At 43.2% G+C, this 22,683-nt stretch overlaps 1 pseudogene; it reads left to right on the plus strand.

Moving 5' to 3' along the window:
• Positions 1–585: 585 nt before the first annotated feature.
• LOC127680423 (oogenesin-3-like) lies at positions 586–3,753 on the plus strand (annotated as a pseudogene).
• Positions 3,754–22,683: the final 18,930 nt, after the last annotated feature.

Here is a 22,683-nt window from a genome sequence, read left to right on the forward strand (position 1 = left end):
TTTTAGTTTTCTTCGAGGGCCTAGAGAGCTAAGCATAGTCTATTTATAATCCAACTCTTGACTGAGGATTAAAAGTTCCTTTTGGTCCCTTCCCAGAAGGATGTATGTTCCCCAGCTGTGGCTGCATTTGGATGTAGCCATTGGGAACTAGAATACTTTGGAGACACTTCACACTACCAGAGATAATTATGGCTTTAAAACCAGCACAGGCCGGATCAAGCATTTTTGGATTAGACATGCTATGTTGACACAGGCTGAGCAATAATGGAACACATATGTACTTTAGAGCACTTTGGAGACAGAGGCAGGCAATTAATTGTCTGTGAAGTACAGGCCACTGTGGACTATACAGCAAGTTTCAGGACAGTCAAGGATATAGCAAGTTCTGTAAAGACATTATCTAAGCAAACAGACAAACAAAAACAAAAACAAAAGCAAAACAACTGAGTGTGCTCAAATTGGTAATCTGAATTCTGTAAACTCAGCTCTAGTGATCTCGCCCCCACACCACACAGTGTTGGCAGAAAGGCTTCCTAAGTTTATTGTCATTAATGGTATATTTTCCCCCTGCTCCCATAGGATGACAATTTAGAAAAAGACACAATGAATGTCTACTCCCCACCCACCCTGGTGAAACTGACAAGACAGAGGCTACTGAGTGAGGAGGCCTTGGACGTTTCTTCTCTCAAGGATCTGCCCAATAGGCTGTTCCCAGTGACACTTGAGGAGGCCTTCATTAATGGTCATACAAAGATCTTAACCACCATGATACCTGTGTGGCCCATCCCATACCTTTCTGTAGGAATGTTGATAAAGACCCTCTGCCTAGACACTTTGCAGGTTGTTCTTGAGGGGCTAGATATACTGATTTCAAAAACAGTTCACTCCAGGTAGGCAGGATCACCTGGGGTTGGAGAAAGTTTCTCTGAGTACTGAGAATGAGCAATTAGGGACAGAGGATATTTGGCCAACTGTGGATGAGAGGCTTCTGATTTTCAAGTTTTTCTTTACGCCATTGTCAGGAAAGTTCTTTACTGGGAGAAGAGGCTTAGAGTGGTGTAGAGCCTTGGGCTCAGGCTCAGCTATCTGGAAAAATAATGGCTAATATAGGAGATAGAAAATGTAGAAAAATCCAGTGAGGAATGGTCCTTTTCCTGAATCCCTAAAAGTTTAATGTGAAATGAGGTTGGACTGGAATTAAGGGAAGTAGGACAGGGCTAAAGATGCCCTTTTTGCAAAGAATGCTATTCATTTTCTCAGCATGAGGCTCTGGGTTTGATTCTAGGCAGAGGAATAAAACATTGTGGTAGAAAAAGCTGAAGTGTGAGATGTGGAAGGGAATCAAACTGTAAGATGTGTTGTCCTTTACCTTCTAAAAATTATACTCATTTCTCCCTCATTTTCTAGATAAAAATTCAGAGATATGAATTGGAGGGATAGAGACTACTATTTCTGTGGGATATGGGCTGGATTCCCATGAAGGTGAAGGCATATAAGAGTTCATAAAACAGAAACAGGCATTGGAAAACACTCCTGACTGTGGGATGAAGAAAGAATTGAGATGGGAAGGGGGGAACCTGGAAAGGGAAAATCATTTGGAATGTAAACAAAAAAATATAGAAAATAATAAAAAAAAAAGAGAGAGAGAGAATTGTGGGTGACATCTCAACTGCAACTCATGGAGCGCAGCCTTGAAGAATGTGCCACATACTTGTTGCAGTGGCCCAGCAGAGAAAAGATTCCATTCATTTATGCTGTAGAACGCTGAAAATTCAGGGCTTAACCAAAGCCACAATCATAGAAATCTTCAAAATTGTACATGCAGACTATCCAAGATCAGGAGCTATGCTGTCTTTGCCTAGAAGATTTGGCTTTTCTTTTTATTCGATATATTTTTTATTTATTTTTCAAATGATTTCCCCTTTTCAGGTTCCCCACTCCCCGAAAGTCCCATAAGCCCTCTTCCCTCCCCCTGTTCCCCCACCCACGCCTTCCCATTTCCATGTTCTGGTATTGCCCTATACTGCTACACTGAGTCTTTCCATAACCAGGGGCCACTCCTCTGTTCTTCTTGGACATCATTTGATGTGTGGATTATGTTTTGGGTATTCCAATTTTCCAGGCTAATATGCACTTATTAGTGAGTGCATACCATTATTGATCTTTTGAGACTGGGTTATCTCACTTAGTATGACGTTCTCCAGCTATATCCATTTGTCTAAGAATTTCATGAATTCATTGTTTCTAAAGGCTGAATAGTACTCCATTGTGAATATATACAACATTTTTTGAATCCGTTCTTCTGTTGAGGGATACCTGAGTTCTTTCCAGCTTCTGGCTATTATAAATAGGGTTGCTATGAACATAGTGGAGGATTTGGCTTTTCTTAACACCTACCTGAAAGAGATGAACAATCCTCTCTCATTCAGTCTAGATGAAATCAAAGGTACCATCAGTATGGGTTGTACTGAAAAGATTGATGAGGAGGAAGTAATCACAGTGATTTCTCTACTTCCCACACTCCACCATCTTCTCTGGGAACTCTATGTATATGATGTCCCTTTTTTAAAGGGCAACCTGAAAGAATTCTTCAGGTAAGGAAGGATTGAGAGTGTACAGAGAAGTAGACAAGAGAAAACAGACCTCTTTTCATTGCTGTTCTCTTTCCTTGTCTTTTGTTTTGTTTTGTTTTGTTTTGTTTTGTTTTGTTTTGTTTTGTTTTGCAAGCTGGGGAGTCCATGTCAGACTGGACACCATAAATCTAGCAAAGTTAAAGACATAGCCTATCTGAGGAGATGAGCTATATGATAAGATAAATATGACCAGGCATAAGCATTGCTCTTTTTGTTCATGTTTTGAGTCAAGAAATTGGTTGAGTAGATGAGTAATATGCAACACTGGGTTTCATGATGAAGACAGGATCATGGACCTTGCAGGAACAAAACCTCTGAGAACTCTTAAAAATAGCACTAGGAAGTTATTGAATTTTATTTGGGATAGATAGGCCTTCCTATATGCACCAAGTTGGCCTGATATAACCATTGGTGTGGTTTCCTGCAATATCCTGAATCATGTTGCTATTTACTAGCATGGTATAGGTTGTGTGAGCAGACAAATGAAGGCCATGTCTTGGGTTGTGGTTGACCTCACTATATAGTCAGAATGAGTTTGGGAGAAAGTCTTCTGCTTACCGGCCAATCATATCAACCCTCTGCAATACTATTTGCCAGAAATCAATCATTTCTTCTCTCCCCAAGTGCCTAAAGAAGCCCTTGGAGACACTTTGCATCATAAGATGTTACCTCTCACAATCAGACTTGGATTACCTGCCCTATTGCCTGAATATATTTGAGCTCAAATGTCTGAATCTTATTGATAAAACTTTGTCATTTACTCCTTGAACCTCTTGTGTGTCTCCTAGAGAGAGGTAGATATACCCTGGAATACCTGCATTTGAAGTCATGTGGAATGGGAGAACATCAGATTGATGTCTGCTGCCTGCCCTAAGGCAATGTTCCCATCTCACAGAAATCAATTTCTATGATAATGAACTTTCTGTGCTTTTACTGAACAAAAGTTCTACACCACACAGCCAAGCTTAGGCAACTAATGGATGAACTGTACCCTCTGGAGTGCTATGATATCAGGGATATAATACTATCAGACATATTAGAAAATTTTTGACCTGCACTCCTGGATATACTCAGGGCCAAAAGAAAGCCCAAAAAGGTCACTTTTGCCTTCACAAACTGATGCTCTAAGTGTGGTGGGTCCTATATTTATGATCTGGATACCCAATGTTGCTTTTTTGAAAAGAACCTACGTGGTTGATTGTTGAACAGACAAATTGAGTCTTAGCACTGGGGATCGATGAAATCCTAAACGAAAATCCTTTTCTGAAAGGAGCATGAAAATGTCAATCACCTAAAAGTCTGAGACACAGAGGAAATACAAGATTGTCCTCACAGCTTGTGAGTGAGTTTTTCATCTGCCAAAGGTTTCAAGTACTCTTTTCTCCTCTAGGATTTTTATAGTTTGAGTGTGTTACAATAAAAGTATCCTTCCATAAAGACATTGTTCCCCTCTGTTGACTGCACACAATACAGGTGTTGACTTACTGAGGTACTGGTATGTCTCTATCAGAGCACAGAGCTAATGATTCCCAGCATTTCTGTATCTGTGTCCAGTTTCTTCATTCCTCATCACCATAATTAGGTCAATCTCAGATTTGTGCAGTTCCTTTCATCTCAGTAACTGGTCTAATAAATGGGATCTATCGGAGCTCCGGGATGACAAGTATCTCACACAGGAGACAGAGGAATCGACCACTAGGCTTGGAAACCAGGGGTCTACATAGGAAAAGTCAGGGGGATTTGGCCCATTTACACACGATTGGCTGATTCAAACATTGGCAGGAGAAATTGGCACGTGGTTACATCAGCAAGCAGTACATGCAGATCGGGGCATCAGCAATGTAGGGAGGGAGGCTTATCTTTGTTAGCAGGAAGTCTGGTCAACGTTAAACTACACCATTCGTCCCTTTAACCTTAATTATGGACTCTGAGGAGTTCTAATTCCTTTCAAACTCCCTTCATTCTCCTCTTCTTCTGCTAAATAATTCTAATCTTTTAATTTTAAAAATTGGTGTCTTCCTATGGGGAATGGTAATCATATTCTCCTTCTATTTTAACTATGGGTTGATACTGGTATTGGAGAGCTATAAGCTGCACTGCATTTACCCTATCCCTAATGAAAGCAAGTCCTTTATTTATTAAACAAGGGCCAAAGATTAGAACCAAACATATAACAAGACTTGGTCCGGTGAAAGCAGAGAATAAAGTGGTCACCCATGGAGACTTAGAGTCCCAGGATCTGAGCCATCCCTGTTGTGCTTCTCGATCTCGCTTTCTCTTTTCAAGTCTCTCTCTTAATTTCTGCATAGAATCCCTGACTACTCCTGTGTGGTCTGCATAAAAACAGCATTCTTCTTCTAAGGCTGCACACAGTTCTCCTTCTTTTAAAAATAACAAATCTAAACCTCTTCTATTCTGTAACACTGCTTCAGATAAGGAGGTCAAAGATTTCTCAAAGGCATCCATGGATTTTGGCAGCATCTCTAAGTCTTCATTTATAGCTTCCTTTAGAGACTGAAAAGACTGAGCTCCTTGTCTACCTTCAATTAGGGCTGTTATGCCCGTCCCTACTCCCACCTCAAGACCAGCTCCCAGCATCATAGCTAGGGTTAGGGAAACTGGTTCCCTTTTTAGTCTCTTGCTGGTATACTCATCTTCTAGGTAGGAAGCAGGGTGATAAGTCATTCGGGGTAGAAGCTGAACCATGACACAGAAATCATGAGAGGGGTCAAAAACACTAGTTGATACGGAGGGGGTAAGTCCTGTGTTGCAGGCCCATTGGAGAAGGTACCAACTAATAGTTGGTTTCTGTCCTGCTCACGGAGTGAGTCTGGCCACATAGATGACGATCGGAAGGGAGAAGGGTCCCTATGCAAAGACTGGGACTCTCCTCTGATACTGTTACTTCAATCAGGGTTAATTTCTTTCCTATCCCCCATGAGCAGGAAGCATGATTACTGGTTTTATTGAAATCCCCATTATAGGTGACTCCTTCATAATAGGGGGACCTGAGGATAAGCATAACCAGCAATCAATAGTAGCATCTGGATCAGTGTTGTTAAGGGCATAGACAGCTCCTCTAACCAGGTTGAACAGTCTCTGTCCCATAGAGGGATATGTACAGATTGTGGTCCAGGGTCCATGAGGAATGATGGTGTTAAGGGATCTCACAGTTCTCGGGATAGATGGGGCAGTTACAGGAGTCTGGGCCTTGGGCCTGGCAGGAGGGCCTTGCTCTAGGAGGATCTTGTTAGGTCCTATTGGAACTGGGGGTGGTATTTCTATTTTGAATCGGATTGATATCAGGGACCCAGGTTTACTCCCATGGTTATAGTAAACCATTCCCCAGTACAACCCTTGGAGCCAGGTAGTCAAGGGGGTTCATTTCCTGTGTCAGTGAACTGAGCTCTTATGTAGTCTAGGTCCCTAGGAGAACAGGGCTTGCCTGCATATAGAGGAATGGTGGCATGCCACCCAGATCCTGGATTTGCAAAAGAAAGGGTTATTCGATCAGTTGAATCAACTGACTATTTCCAATCCCCATCATTGGAGGTTACACAGCTCCAACTCCTACAAAAGAACTCATCTGGCCTTCCACAACCTCTAGAGTTAGTGGCTCCAGGGCAGGCATAAAACCCCTTGCTTTGAACAATGTTAGGAGGACTACTCCTGGCAGTGGGGTTTGTGGGTCGAAAACAAAACCCAAGACGTGGCCACCAGATGCCCGCAGGCACAAAGGTTTGGGTGCTACTTATAATTTTTCCCGTGTTGGTATCCATTACTTGCCAAGTCAGTGTCCGAGGGGCATGGGGATTGTCAATCTTCGGAGGTATGCAAGAAACGGAAGCACAGTTTAGAAGGATTATCAGTCTTTTCCAAGATCCACTCATCTTGATCAGTCCCTGGGGGGACCTTCTTGATGTGTGAAGCATGAACCCAGGTGGGGATTCCCTCTATCTTCACAGCGGTGGGTGTAGTCAACAGCACCAGGTAGGGTCCTTTCCACTGTGGCTTGAGGTTCCCTGCTCAGTGCCTTCTCACCAGGACCATGTCTCCCACTTCAAACTGATGCAGCACCAGCAAGTCCCGAGCGATGTAGGTTTCTTTCAACTGCTCCGAGATTTCTTTTCTCATGATCTCGAGCACCTTCACCCAAGCTAGGAGGCAAGATGGGGGAATGGGGGAGGGGAAACAGGACAGGTTTTCTCTCTGCAGTCATATAGAAGGGCAGGGGCACCCAAAAATTAGTTCAAAGGGTGTAAGACCTGAGGCTCCGGGAATATTTCAGACCTGGGATAGGTCGTAAGGGAGAAGGACTGTCCAATCATTCCCGCAGGTCTCTAAGGTCAATTTAGTCACGGTCTCTTTTAGAGTTCTATTCATCCTCTCTAACTGCCCTAAACTCTGGGATCTGGAGGCATGATGTAATTTCCAATTTATCCCCAGCTGTCTGGCCAATCCCTGACTTACCTAGGCGACGTAAGCAGGTCCGTTGTCTGACCCAATTACTTTAGGTATCCCAAAACGGGGAAAAATTTCTTCAAGTATCTTCTTGACCACCATGTTACCCATCTCTCTTTTGGTGGGGAATGGTTCAGCCCACCCTGAGTAGGTATCTACAAAAACTAGAAGGTATTTATTTCCATATCTGGCTGGTTTGACCTCAGTAAAGTCAATTTCCCAAAAAGTCCCTGGCCTGTTTCCTAACAAGCATCTTCCGATATGAGTCCTGTTCGACCCAGCATTGGTAAGCGCACATGCTCAACAGTTCTTTATTAGGTCCTCTACTGCCTTCTGTAGTTGAGGAATATAGTGAGGGGATCTATTAACTAGTTTCATCATCTTTTAGGTTCCCAGGTGAGTGAGGTGGTGTATATTAGTCAAGTACTCCAGCCCCTCTAATTTTGTGAGGATCCATTTTTCTGGGATCTCTTCGACTGGATGGGGTTTGGTTTTAATTACCAAGTCAGTGGCCTTTGTGCTGCCTCTTTAGCTACCTGGTCTGCCATCTGATTTCCACTTTCTATTGCTCCAGTTCCCTTTTGATGCCCTGGGCAATGGATGATCGCCACCTTGCGGGGCAAATGAACAACTTCTAGCAAGCTAAGAATTTCTTCTTTATTTTTGATGTCTTTCCCAGCGGAAGTCAGTAGTCCACATTGTCAGTAAATCGCCCCATGAACGTGAGCCATTGCAAAGGCATACCGTATGTCTGTATAAATATTGACAGCCTTCCCTTCTGCTAGTCTCAAAGCCTGAATTATGGCAATAAGCTCTGCTTTCTGGGCTGATGTCCCTTCAGGCAGGCTGCTGGCCCATATGATAGTCTTCCCATCCACTACTGCTGCCCCGGCTCTGCGCTTACCTTCTACCACTAAGCTGCTTCTGGCAGTGAACCAGGTCATCACCCCTGGCCATGGTTGGTCAGTTAAGACTGGCCAAGTCCCAGTTTCATCTGCCAGTATCTCTTCACAGTAATGTATGGGGGTTTCGTCAGCTTCAGGCAGTAAGGTGGCGGGGTTAAGAATGGCAGGTGGAGCGAAGGTCAACCATAAGTCAACAACAAACTCTGGTAGTGGGTCATGGAGCATTAGTCATCCAGTGGTCTGGGAGTTGTCGAATGACACTCTCAAGGGTGTGGGGGGTCACCACTGTCACATTCTGGCCCATAGTCAGTTTATCAGCATCTTTCACCAACACAGCAGTAGCTGCTATTGCCTGTAGACAGGAGGGCCATCCACTAGCCACAGGATCCAGTTTCCCTGACAGGTAGGCTACAGGGCGCCTCCAGGGTCCTAAAGTTTGAGTGAGGACCCCCCTGGCCACTCCATTTCTCTCATCAATGTATAGGGTGAAAGGTTTTTTTAAAATCAGGCAGTTCTAGGGCAGGGGCCTGTAGCAGCATCTTTTTGAGAGTCTCAAAAGCCAATTGATGTTCCATAGTCCAAATGAATTACCTTTTTTCTTTTGTTAGAGGGTATAAGGGGGCTGCCAAGGTAGCAAACCCTGGGATCCAGAGTCTGCAGAATCCTGCCATCCCCAGGCATTCTCTTACCTGGTAAGGGGTGGTTGGGGTCATGATCTGTGCCACTGTCCATTTCCTAGCTTCTGTGAGCCATCGCTGCCCATTCTTCAGGGTATATCCCAGGTAGGTCACCTCAGTCCGGCATAGATGTGCCTTTTTAGCCAATATCTGGTACCCCAACTCACCTAACTTGGCCAGGAGATTTTGAGTCATGAACTTCTAAAATTACATCAGAACAACCAGACTAATTTTTGACTAAGTGTTGGTAGGAAGTACCTAGGGAGTAACTCTGGCCAAGGACAGCAGTGGGGGCCTTCTGGGTACTTGGGTGTAGCTCAGGTCCAACTGTGGGTCAACGTCTCAGGTCTTCTTTTTAAAAATGAAGGCAGGAGAGCTGGAGAGATGGCTCAGGGGATAAGAGCACTGACTATTCTTCCCAAGGTCTTGAGTTGAAACTCCAGAAATCATATGGTGGCTCACAACCATCCATGAAGAGATCTGACGCCCTCTTTTGGTGACTGAAGACAGCTACAGTGTACTTACATAAGGTAAATAAATCTTTTTTTAAAAAATGAAGGCAGGTCCGAACATGAAGTATATTTGGCCTTCAATATGTTCAGTCTGATCCTAAAACTGAGGGAGTACCTGAACAGAATACCAGAGAGTATTCAGGTTCTTACTCTGCCCATAAATGTATGACTCCCATACAGGGGAAGCCACTGGTGATCCTCTCTTGATCAAATCACATTTGGAGAAGTCTTTCTAAGAACATAAGAGACCTGTCCTCACTATCCCACTCTTCTTCATTTCAAGTCCACCTACAATGTCTCATCCACTGAACACTATTTTGGTCTGTGTATCAAACAGTGTCTGAAAGTCACATTTTCTCAGATGCCCTGGTGAAAGTCCAATCCCTAGGCAGTCATTTTTCAGTATCCAAGAGTCACCTGCCCATGTTGACTTAAGGTCAACAAGGACAAACCTAGTCTTTCCATCAGACACACAGTGCTGACCACAAGGAAGATAGATGTCACTGCAAAGTGGCTGATGATGTCTGCCTTTAGGCTCTGTGCATCTTGGAATTCAGGAAATCATTCAGCAAATCTGGCCACAAAGACACACGCTAATCAGATAGGGCCTGCATTCATAGGTCTTGTATTCATCCCATGCCTTAGGAATCTGTAAATCTCATCCATCACAAAAATCACCAGATGCCAGAATGTTACAGGATGTTATTTCACACTGCAAACTTTGAGATTGTGTTATATTCAGAAAAACAAAATAAAATTTTTCTTGTATTGTTATTACTCAGCCCTTAGCACCCACTTTAATCCCTCTGTCTGGAATACAAACATGATATTAGTATATACCTTAAATCCCAAACAATGAAGTTAAAGTTGTTTTGTAGAATGAACCTACAAATTTGAAAAAAATTGTAGTTGAGTGGGAGACAAAGTGAAGAATCAGAGAAAGATTTAACAGAATGGGTTCTTTACAACTCTCCCAAGAAGAAAAAACAAAATGCAACTCCTTGGAAGGTAAGTGCAAGGAAAGAGAGAAGGCAGTTTTATCTGGAGAGTTTTACAGAGACAGGCTGAAGAGATAACAAGCTAGGCCCAGGTGAACACAGATAAGACAGAGAGTAAGAAGGATTCAGATTAGAAGAGATTGTAAAAATTAGTATGAGGCCAAGCAGAGCAATTCAGGAGAGGCTTAGAGAGATACACCAGACAGACATCACAAAGGAGAAAAAAGGGTGAGTTTATTTAGGAATGAAGTCTCAGAGGCTCAACTCTTTGTAAGCCTAGATTAGATTGTATGGAGGCTAGAAGCTTGCCAAGGTTAGCAGACAGGGGCAGTAAGCCTCTGAGATTACAGTTAGGTCAAGAGAATAAAATATACTTTTACATCTAGCAAGTAAATGTTATATTTACACCAGAGTCCCTGCCCTGGAATAGTAGAGAACTCAGAGTGCCCTACTGTACATTCTAGTTGCCTCAAGTCAAAACCCTCATCTGAGAGAAACATGGAACTTCACACCACGCCTTAGGGAAGGTACCTAAGTCTTCCTCCCTTGCCCAGCCAATTATCCAGACACCTGGAGACTGGGAAGGTCCTTGAGTTCGCATCCCTGCCCAGTCAATCAATGTAAAGACCATCAGGACCACCAATCCTTATGTATCTAGTTGCTATTGCTATAATCTGTCCTAAAACAATTTTATAAAGGCTTATGAAAGAAAGGATTCACCTCTCTTTTGGGTGCAGGGCAACCCCAGCATTCTAGAAAGATAAGCCTCTTGCTTTTGCATTGAACTCCATTCTTGAGTCTCATTTGGGATTCTCCTGGTAGCTAAGACTCACTTTGAGTCTTACATTTGGTGCACTGGCTGGGAAGCCAGAGAGCCTCAATGATGGCACGAGATATGGTGGTCTCAGGACCTGCTAGAGCCTAAAATGTCAGGTACGTCAGTTGTCTGTCTCTGTTTCTTGTGTTTTCCTTTTGGTTTGATTGTGAGTGTCTGTAAGGCTTTTAGAGAAGCCTGTGGTCGGTGGTTGGTTGTTTACGGTGGGCAGAGGTGCCTTACCACAGTGACTGCAGGGTGACTGGAGGAAGCTTCCGCTACCACAGAGGGTAATGTGAGGACACTGCTCCTTTTGGAACCTTCTAGACTGTCTCCAGTGGGAGCTGGCTGAGTCACCTGGTTACTGGGTTGTTTCACCTGTGGCAGGGGCAAATTATCTGTCTTCCTCGTGACTCTTTGTGTTATTGGACTGGGACTGATGACATTTTTGGACATGTGACAGGCAGAATCAACCCCCCCTTGAACTAGTAGTTAATTATTTGGTGAGGTCAGTGACCTCCTTTTGGGGAGACCCCACTCCATTCTCGGGTTAGCGTATACCCAAGGAAATGCAAGAGACCGACTTGATGCAAACGCTGGAGGCAGTTTATTATCAGAGCTCTGGGCCTACACATATCTCACACAGGAGACAGAGGAGTCACCCCTTATCTTTTATGGCTGGTCTGTTTGTGGAATGACTAAACCACAACTTTGCTTCAAGCTTGTCCAGCATGCCCGGGCTCTAAGACTGCTTGCTGCCTCAACTATGGATTCTGAAAAGTCCCAACTCCCTTCAATTGCACTCATAACTTGTCAGTGATAATTTTAAAAACGAGATTGATAACTTTGTGTTCCTCAGAATGACTCCCTTTCAGAGTCGGTTGGCTTGAGATTGGGACCTTTGATCTCCCAGTTGTTATGGCATTCAAGAAGATATTCAAGGTCGGGTCAGCCAACTAACCTAACCAGGATCCTTATATTGTGATTGGGAAGGAATTCGATACTGATCCCCCTTTGTGAGTTAAGGCCTTTCTTACCATCAAGCCTTCACAGGTCCTGCCCATCCAGGAATGAAAAGAATCATCACCTAGTGAGTCAACTCCAAAGAAAGTCTTACATGAACCTGGAGCTATGGGCCTACTCCTCTTAGAGCCCCTACCTCTGCCTCCCTACCGCCCTATGGTGGCTCCCAAGGTCCCACCACAAGGTATCATGGCTGGAGCCAAGGCAACTCCCACCCACTTCCAGACCTGCCCTTCCCCTGGGGATTTACCCACACCTCCCCCACTTAGGTGAATATCCAGGACTCAATAAGGGAGCCCAGAGCAGGAGAAGCCCTTTCCCTGATAAAAATGCAGCCCTTCCTCTGCAGGCTATTGGGCCCTTAGATGCAGCTGGCAACCAAGCCATGCAGTATTGGCCTTTTTCTTCTTCAGATTTGTACAATTGATAGTCACAACACTGACCTTTCTCTGATAACCCTAAGGGGCTTACTAACTTGATAAAGTCTATTCTTTTTACTCATCAGCCCACCTGGGATAATTGTCAACAGCTCCGTCAGGTTCTTTTCACCATGGAGGAGAAGGAGCAGACCCTCTTGAAAGCTAGAAAGAATGTTCCAGGAGTGAATGGTGCTCCAACCCATAATCCCTCTGAGATCAATGAAGGGTTTCCTCTTCAAAGACTGAACTGGGATTTTAATTCAGTTGGAGGTAAGGAACACTTAAAGGTCTATCACCAGGCTCTTTTGTCTGGTCTCAGGTGCGACACACTTTTGACTAAGGTAAGAGAGGTTAAGCAGGGACCCATGGAGTCACTGGAGGTTTTCTTAGAGAGACTTATGGAGGTATTCTGCCAGATATGCCATATGACCCAAGCAGTGAAGAATGTAAGGCTACAATGAGTATGGTTTTATAGACTAGGCTAGTAGAGATGTCTAAAAGAAACTTCAGAAGTTAGAAGGGTTGCAGGATAAATTGAGAGATTTAGTGCAAGTGGCAGAAAAAGTCTATCGAAATAGGGAAACTGAGGAAGAGAAAGAAGCAAGGTTGAATAAAGAGGAGGATAAAAGGCAAATGAAATGGGAAAAGAGTCGTGAGGGAAAGCAGGGAAGAGGGAGCCACACTGGAAGGAGTGGAAGCAGCTGGACAAGGAACAATGAGAACACTGCAAGGAAAAGGTCCACTGGGCCCAAGAATGTCCCAATAAGTATAAAGACATCTGGTGAGCCTTGGGAAGGGTAATCCAAAGACCCCAAGATCCTGTCCATGGGTGGAGACAATGAATAGGAAGGATGGGGTTTGTAATCCCTCCTGGAGACCAGAAAGTAGAAGGAAAGAATACCCAATTCTTAGTTGATACAGGGGCTCAATATTCCAACTTGCTACACTCTGATGGGCCACTGTCAAGCAATAAGCCATGGGTCCAAGTGGCTACTGGCACCAAACTATATTCATGGACTACCCAAAGATCTGTTGACATAAGCTACACTAGGCTAGTAGAGATATCAAAAAGAAACTTCGGAAGTTAGAAGTGATGCAGGATAAGTTGTTGAGAATTTTAGGGCAATAGGCATGGGCTGGGTATCCCATTCTTTTATGGTCATTGTCAATTGCGCCTACCATCTATTAGAGAGAGACCTACTCTCAAAGATGGGTGAAAAAATTAATTTCCTCCCAGAAGGGCCTCAAATCAAAGGACCAAGTAGGGAACCAATTCAAGTGCTCACTATTAATTTAGAAGATGAGTACCAGTTATTTGAACAAATCCCCAAAGGGTCTACACCAAAGGAAATGGACTGGTGGCTGGAGGCTTTTCCCCAAGCATGGGCAGAGACAGCTGGGATGGGGAAATAAAGGCACCAGCCTCTAGTCGTGGTTAAGCTAAGGGAACAAGCCTCTCCTATCTCTGTCTGGCAGTACCCAATGTCCAGGAAGCCCAGGAAGGGAAAATACCCCTTATTAATAGATTCTTACAGCTGGGAATTTTGCAGAAGTATTGATTGGCCTAGAACACCCCGCCTTCCCCATGAGAAAACCTGGAACTAAGGATTACTGGCTAGTACAGGATTAAAGAGAAGTGAATAAATGGGTGGCTGACATCCACCCCACAGTACCCAACCCATGCACTCTCCTGGGCTCTTTATCATCCTCCAGGACTTAGTATACAGTTCTATAGGAAAAGGATGTGTTTTCTCTGTCTTCCACTAGCAGCCAAGAGTCAAGAATATTTTCCCTTTGAATGGAAATTCCCTGATAAATGGATCACAGGGCAGTTGACTTGGACTAGATTGCCCCAAGGCTTTAAGAACTCAACAACCATCATTGTTCAAGAGAATCTATGGCCACAAATTTCTGCCCTGTGTACCCCAGGAACATCATCCATACACAACATCTAATCAGGGGATGTGGACTACATCTGGAGACATCTAGCAGGAACACTAGACTCCAGGTGGAAAGGACCCTATGTCATGTTGCTAACCATGCCAACTACTGTCAAAATAGATGGAGTTGCTGCCAGGGTCCACATCACCCATGGAAAACTGGGTAGTGGACCTACATCGGTTCAGTATCATAACACTGGAAAGCACAGCAAACCTCAAACACATTGAAGCTTAAACTCTCCAGATGGCCAAGTGATCAGGCTTCTTCTTCCTGACCACTGTGCTTGGACTCCTTGCCTAGAAGACTCGAGCCAGGCCAGGCAGCCCTCATCAACCTCCAAGACTAACCTGGCAGGTAGTCCTAGCCACCAGGGATATGGTCTGGTCAAACACTGGGGAACACCCTCCAAATACTTCTTGGCCTACTTTATCCTCTGATCTGTGTAGCCTGGAAGGCAGACTGGACACCTGGGATAAATGGAGTGGGGGGGCTGCCTGAGTGCCACGGAAAAAAGTTCAAGCTCACTGACACCTTGCACATGCAGGGGAGTATGGGATAGGGACATAGGTTGTGGATATCCCCAGCTAAGCGATAACCTTCATCAGGTTCTAATTTATGTGTGACCCAAGAATGGGAGATTCAGGTCTATGGCTCATTGATGCAGAGGACCAGAGAACATTTACTGGAAGCACAGCTCTAGCTGGGACTTGATTACAGTAAGCAGGGCCTTGAAGGGAAGGGGACTTATAAGCAGCAGCTGTGGGAGATATCATAGTTTGACAGAAAACCTCCACTAAGGAATCCATCCTGATGACACCTGGGGAAACCAGCATCTATCAGGGACTTGGACAGAAAAGTGTCCCTGCCTTAACTTTTTTTGCAACACTATTACCATATAGTTCACCCCAAAGAGAAAAGAAGCTCACAACTTGGGAGTTGGTAGCTCCTGGGGGTTAAGATTATACCAGACATGATATGATGATGACCTACTGTTTACTATCATGTTAAAGATAGAGACCCTCATGACCCCAATTGGACTAACAGAATCCTAAAGATGGCTTCCAACCCAGCACTTCTGCACAAGGCCCAGGATTTATCCTTACTATTCCCCAGTTAGGAGTAACTCTCACCACCAGGGTCACCCCTCCTCCTGACTTCCTTACATTCTATAGAAGCAAGGTCAAGACAGTCTCCCATCACAGGGAACTAATTGTAAAAAAAAAAACAAAAAAAAAAAAACCTTTTTTGTGATCAATCGATATCCCACTAAATACTAAAGACTAAACCTGATCTAACCAGATCTTGTTAGTTATGTTATCATATACCTCCCCCTATTATGAAGGTATAGCTTTCCATACATACATTATAGCATCTAATGACTCCAATACTTGTAGATGGGTAGAGAAATCTGGAGTTGGCCTCAATTTTCAAGCTGTGTCTGAAAAGGACTATGTCTAGGAAAGGTACTCAGCTCTCACTCCCATTTGTGTAGCCAACATTGGTTAACAGCATAGAGTGACACATATTACATCACCCCAGAAAATGGATGATGGGCCTGCTCTACATCCATTGACTCCTTATGTTCACTCCACTGTTTTTAACACCATCAAAGATTTCTGTGTCATAGTGCAACTGGTCCCCCACCTCATTTATCATCCTCATAGGGAACTCCTGAATCATTGGAATGGAGACACTTAGTGTCAGAAAAGAAAACCTCATATTGCTCACAGTTCCCCTACTCTAGGGTCTAGAGAGAGGAGGTACTGCTACTGGAGCATCAGCACTTGCCTTCAGGGGGGAAAAATTAGTAGAGCCTACTGACTGCCATGAATATAGATATCAAGAGGTTTGAAATTCAATCTCTCATCTCCAGGAGTCACTTATTTCCCTCTCACAAGTGGTGCTCCAGAACTGCAGGGGGTTAGACTTATTGTTCATTCAACAAAGAGGTTTATGAGGTGCTGCACTCAATGAGGAGTGCAGTTTCTACATAGAGTACTCAGGGGTAGTTAAAGACTTAATGGCTAAAGTACAAAATGGGATGGCCTGAAGAAAGAGAAAGAGAACAAAACCAAAGATGGTTTGAATCCTGATTTAATTTGTCCCCATGGTTAACTACTCTAGCTGGACTCTTGATTATCCTACTTTTGCTGCTAACCTTTGGACCCTGCATTTTAAATTGCTTAGTTAATTTTATTAGAGTACAGCAGATGCTACTTAGACAACACTATAAAGATAGACCTCTCAATGTTTCTGTCTATACGTTAACTTGCTTATAGATTATGGTTAATTGCTTCACGATTGAAGCACTAAGCACTCACAAGAAAAGGGTGAAATAGAGAGCCCTGACATAGAACTTCCCACCAGGCCTTAGGGAAAGTCTCCCTCCCCTGCCCAGCCAATCATCCAGCAACCTGGAGATAGGGAAGGTCCTTGAGTTCCCCTCCCTGCCCAGCCAATTAATGTAAAGATCACCAGTGCCAACAACCACTACATGCCTAGTTGCTGTTGCTATAGTCTGCCCTCAAAAATGCATAAAAAGCTTATGAAAAGAAGAGAAGGGGTCTCCACTCCTCTGGATGTAAGATGACCCCAGCACACTAGAAAAATAAACCCCTTGATTTCACATAGAACTCCATTCTCAATGTTCATTTGGGGGTCTTTCACTAGCTAAGGCTCACTTTGATTCTTACACATCCATCTCAGCATGTGGAGTCTGACAAGAACCGATACAGACACAGGTAACCTTTTTGCCACCAGGTTACTATAGCCTGCTCATTTCAATCTTATTCCTCTTTGGAAAGTCTATGTGATCAGCCTCTTGTCCTGGCAAAAAAGACACTGGTAATCTGTCATGGGCCTTAAAGAGACAGCATCAATGCCATATGCCTAGGTTACCCAGGCTCTTATTTCCATAGGTTGAGTTTGCCAAGGATGGACTGAGGAGAATCTCAGAATTTGTCTGGCATCACTCTTTATTTTGAATTCATTATAGTGTCCTCTGAGACACTGGACTTTATTACAATAATCTAGGGAATGAGTAGAATCCCTGCTAACTAGTGTCCACATGGCTGCATATCCAGACTTTGTCTCAAATGTAAAAGTGAACCAAGATGTGTAAGTTTCCCCAAAGCAGATATAGAGCCATGTGACTGCATGAGAATACCCTAAATGGCTGTGAGTCTGAGATAGTCGAGGCAATATATGGCATGCCTTCTGCATACATCAGTTTCCCTCCTCTCGCCCCCTTCCTTCTTTCTACATTTTGCTATGGTTGGAAGAGAAGTAATACTTTTGTTACAGCAATAGGATTGCTCTAGATTTTAAGATATGGCTGGGCTATGTTGTAAGACCCCAGTGTCACAAAACAAAAAGAAAGAAAGAAAGAAAGGAAGAAAGAAAGAAAGAAAGAAAGAAAGAAAGAAAGAAAGAAAGAAAGAAAGAAAGAAAGAAAGAAAGAAAGAAAGAAAGAAGGAAAGAAAGAAAGAAAGTCAAATGAGTGCAAAGTCACACTGGACACAAGAAAAAGCATCACCCACTTGGTCAATCTCATTTTATCGGAGTGCTGGAGCATGCAGGAGAAAATATAGCAATCACTGTGTGGGGACTGGATTATGGGAGTGCTTACCTAGGATTCAGGAGGCCCAGAGGAAATCCACAGGACTTGAGCCAGGATTAGTGTAGCACACATGCAAGCAAGTCTAGAATTTGAGAAGTAGTATACAAAAGGAGTGCCAGGGCATCCCAGGCTAAAATGGTTCTTACCCGAATAAAATCAAAACACACAAAATCCTTGGGTCATTTCAAGCTATTTAGTTTGCTTTATTTATAAATTAAATGGCATACTCTCCCATGCAACATTGTGAGGTATCTCTGTTTTCTGGAGTTTTTTTCACCACTTTTTATTTTCAGTTTTTTTTCTGTATAGACTCATCACTATTATTTAATCTCTGTATGTTGTAATGAGTATTAAACTCAATACATGCCAGATGCATGGTCAACCCTGGAGCTATATGCTAGACCCTTCCAAAGGGCTTTTTGAGAGATGATGAACTATAATGAATCTTGACCTGGGACAGGTTCTTTCACTGCACCAACAAAGCCTCATCCAGGATCCTTTCTTACTGCTTGGAGCTAAGTTCCCATGACACTGTCCTGACCAAACTGGACATGATGGGCTTAATTGCCCACCATACTCTACCTATCACCCTCTGCATCTCCTGGACCCACATACTTTCATGCCATACCTAGATCTCAAACTGTCAAAAAGTATGGAGCTTCTTTGCAATGGTGTAGCAGGTCAGGACTTGGCTTCAGTCTCTGGAAGGAGGTCACTGAGTCTGTAAAATTTCCTTTTGACCTCTGTAGGAGTGCTGTGGCATGCTCACATGCATTGAGAGACCAGAATTTTTAAGTTCAGACTCCATTTTGGGAACTTGAACTCAGGTAAACTAACAGGCTGGTAAATAACATTAGTATCCTAGTTACCCACCCAACAAAAACCCAAGGCTAGCTCCAGTCTCTAGGCTAACCCTCAATAAGATATGCATCTACAGGCTACCCACCCCCCAAAAACCAACATCTAACACCAGTATCCAGGTGATTCTCTCAACAAATCTGCAGTCCCAGGTTACAAGCCTGCCCCTGCCTAATGGCTATCAATGCAGAGAAAAACAAAAATTAAGTTTATGGTTTGATTCCCCGCACCAGTCAATTATGTTTCAGGCTTCAGTAGCTTTCAAATTAGATGCTTGTAACTCACCCCTTGCCTGCTGCTTTCTATAAAAACTTACCCCAAAAGGTGTTCTGGGCTCATCTCCATCAAACCTGTCCTACTGTGTCAGGGCTGGCAGGTGGGGTGGAGTGCCCAAGCTCTATCTTGTGAATGAAGTCCCTGTTGTGATTTTCAATAGATCAACTCCTGTCTGTTTTTTTTAGTTTCACTAACACTTCCCTGGCATTACAGCATCAAAACCCAAAAATAAGAAACAAATTTAGTTTTCATTGAACTAAAGTAATAATTTGAATTTAGGAACTGAGAGGTGGCTCAGTGGTTAAGAACACTATTTGTTTTCCCAGAGGACCTGTTGTGGATACACATTTCCAAACAACTTTATTTCCAGGGAATCTATTGCCCTTTTCTATCTTCCACGTGCTTCAAGCACACATATGGTGCACAAATATTAAATACAGGCAGGCAGACACTCATGCACATAAGGGAAACAAAAAGAAAGAGTCAAAGCATGGTGAGAATCCCACAGGGTCTTAGAACCTAGGGTATCAGCTTTCCCCTGCCTGGATTTGGAGATCTCTCAACATTGTCCAGATTAGGTAAGTCCCTCATATCTGTCAGGATACCTCACCACATACAGCCTAGTCTATCTTTGTCCTCAGTTTAAATATTGTATATAGTTATTGATTGGTCCTTTTTGTGAGGAGATCTTTCTTTCTGTATGACCTTGTTACTGTCTGACCTGGTACTCACAGAGATACTCCTACCTCAGAAACATGAAGGCTGCTTAACCATAATATCCAAGTGTGTTCTCAATCATATCCAATTATTTATTGGGTCACTGTGGTTTTCTTTCTTTAAGACAGTCCCATTAAGAATGTAATGCTGACATTGAATTCAAGGCAATCCATGCTGGAATGACAGCTCTAAGTTACTCAAGTTCCTTAAGTGCTGATCTTGATGTCACTTTAAGCCTGGCATGCTTGGCTGTGCCTTTACTTCCAGCAACAGAAATGGATGCAGAGCCTTAAGCATGAAAGGAGAAAGAGGAACACTCCTCCACTGCTGGTGGGGTTGCAAATTGGTACAACCACTCTGGAAATCAGTCTGGCGGTTCCTCCGAAAACTGGGCACCTCACTTCCAGAAGATCCTGCTATACCACTCCTGGGCATATACCCAGAGGATTCCCCACCATGTAATAAGGATACATGCTCTACTATGTTCATAGCAGCCCTATTTATAATTGCCAGATGCTGGAAAGAACCCAGGTATCCCTCAACAGAAGAGTGGATGCAAAAAATGTGGTATATCTACACAATGGAATACTATTCAGCCATTAGAAACAATGAATTCATGAAATTCTTAGGCAAATGGATGGAGCTACAGAACATCATACTAAGTGAGGTAACCCAGACTCAAAAGGTGAATCTTGGTATTCACTCACTAATAAGTGGATATTAACCCAGAAACCTGGAATACCCAAAACATAATCTACACATCAAATGAGGTACAAGAAGAAAGGAAGAGTGGCCCCCTGTTCTGGAAAGACTCAGTGAAGCAGTATTCAGCAAAACCAGAACGGGGAAGGACAGGGGGAGAGAAGGGGGCTTACGGGATGTTCTGGGAGTGGGTGGGCTAGGAAAGGGGAAATCATTTGAAATGTAAATAAAACATATATCGAATAAAAAAAATAAAAAAAATAAAACAGGGAAAATGGAAAAAAAAAAAAAAAGAAATGGATGCCGAGGCAGGCCAATCTCTTGGTTTGATGTCAAACCAGGGATAATATGTGTCTTAAAAAAGAAAAATAAGCAAGCAAGCAAATAAACAAAACCAAAAAGTATTTGTAGATGCTAATTTATACATAGTCCATTCTTTTCATGAGGGCTAGAAGAGCTAAGCACAATTTATTTATCATCAAAATATAGGCTGAGTTCTCATGCTTCTTAGTGATCCCTTTCCACTGTGAAGAATTCACCAAAAACACTATGGGAATGAATTAGATGGGGTCTTTGGGAACTAGGATAGTTTGAACATGCTTCACAAGTCAACAGAAGAATTATAATTTTAAAACCAACAAAGGCTGGACCAAACAGTCCTGGATTGGATATGTGGTGTTGCCACTTGCTGAGATGTTATAGAACATACCTTTAATCTCATCACTTGGAATGCACAGGCAGGAAAATCTGTGTGAGTTCAAGGCCAGTGTGATATATCAAGTCAGTTCCAGGACAGTGAAAAATACAGGTGTCTCTGTAAAGATGCTGTCTCAAAAAAAAAAAAAAAAAAAAGGCAAAAGAGTTATATAAAGGTCACTAATTAATCAATGGGACCTCATGAAACTGAAAATATATTAAAAGGCAAAGAACACTGACATTCAGGGAAAGTGGCAGCCTAAAAAAAAAAATAGAAAATTTATGTTACCAATACCCTATCTGATAGAGGACTAATATCCAAAATATATGAAGAACTTAAAAAACTAAACATCTAAAATCTAAAGAATCTAATTGAAATCAGTGTACAGATTGAAAAAGACTATTCTTCATTTTTTAAAACTATTTATAGCCAAGCAGGTGGTGGTGCATGCCTTTAATCCCAGCACTTGGGAGGCAGAGGCAGGCGAATTTCTGAGTTCCCGGCCAGCTTGGTCTGCACAGTGAGTTCCAGGACAGCCAGGACTATACAGAGAATCCATGTCTCAGAAAAAAAAAAGAACTATTTATTGGGGGCTGGAGAAATGGCTCAGTGGTTAAGGGCACTGACTATTCTTCCAAAGATCCTGAGTTCAAATCTCAGCAACCCCATGGTTACTCACAATGGTCTGTAATGTAATCTGACACCCTATTCTGGTATGTCTGAAGACAGATACAGTGTACTGAGACGTAACAATGCATATAATCTTTAAGCCAGAGTGAGTGGGGCATACTGGAGTGAGCAGGGGTCCTGAAATCAATTCCCTGCAACCACATGATGGCTCACAACCATCCACATAACTTCAGTGTATGCATATACAAAATAAATGAATAAATCTTTAAAAATAAAAATATTACAGGATCTTTGTGATTTTCTTTTTTTAAATTAGATATATTCTTTATTTACAATTCAAATGATGTCCCCTTTCCTGGTTTCCTCACACACACCAGAAAATCCCCTAACCCATCCCCACTCTGCCTGCTCACCACTCTACCCACTCCTACTTCCCTGTACCAGCATCCCCCTGTACTGGGGCATTTACCCTTCTCAGGTACACGGGCCTCTCCTCCATTTGATGTCCAACAAGGCCATCCTCTACTGCATGTGCATCTGTAGCCATGGGTCCCTCCATGTGCAATCCATGGATCGTGATTTAGTCCCTGGGACCTCTGGAAGTGCTGAGTGGCTCATATTGTTGTTTCTCCTATGCTGCTGCAAACCTCTTCAGCTCCTTGGGTCCTTTCTCTAGCTCCTCCACTGGGGACACTGTGCTCAATTCAATGGTTGGCTGAGAGTGAAACCTTTGGTATTTGTCATGCACTGGCAGAACGTCCCAGGTGACAGCTATAACAGGCTACTATCAGCAACCCTTGT

Source organism: Apodemus sylvaticus, chromosome 3, assembly GCF_947179515.1.
Source record: "Apodemus sylvaticus chromosome 3, mApoSyl1.1, whole genome shotgun sequence".
Taxonomy (NCBI): Eukaryota; Metazoa; Chordata; class Mammalia; order Rodentia; family Muridae; genus Apodemus; species Apodemus sylvaticus.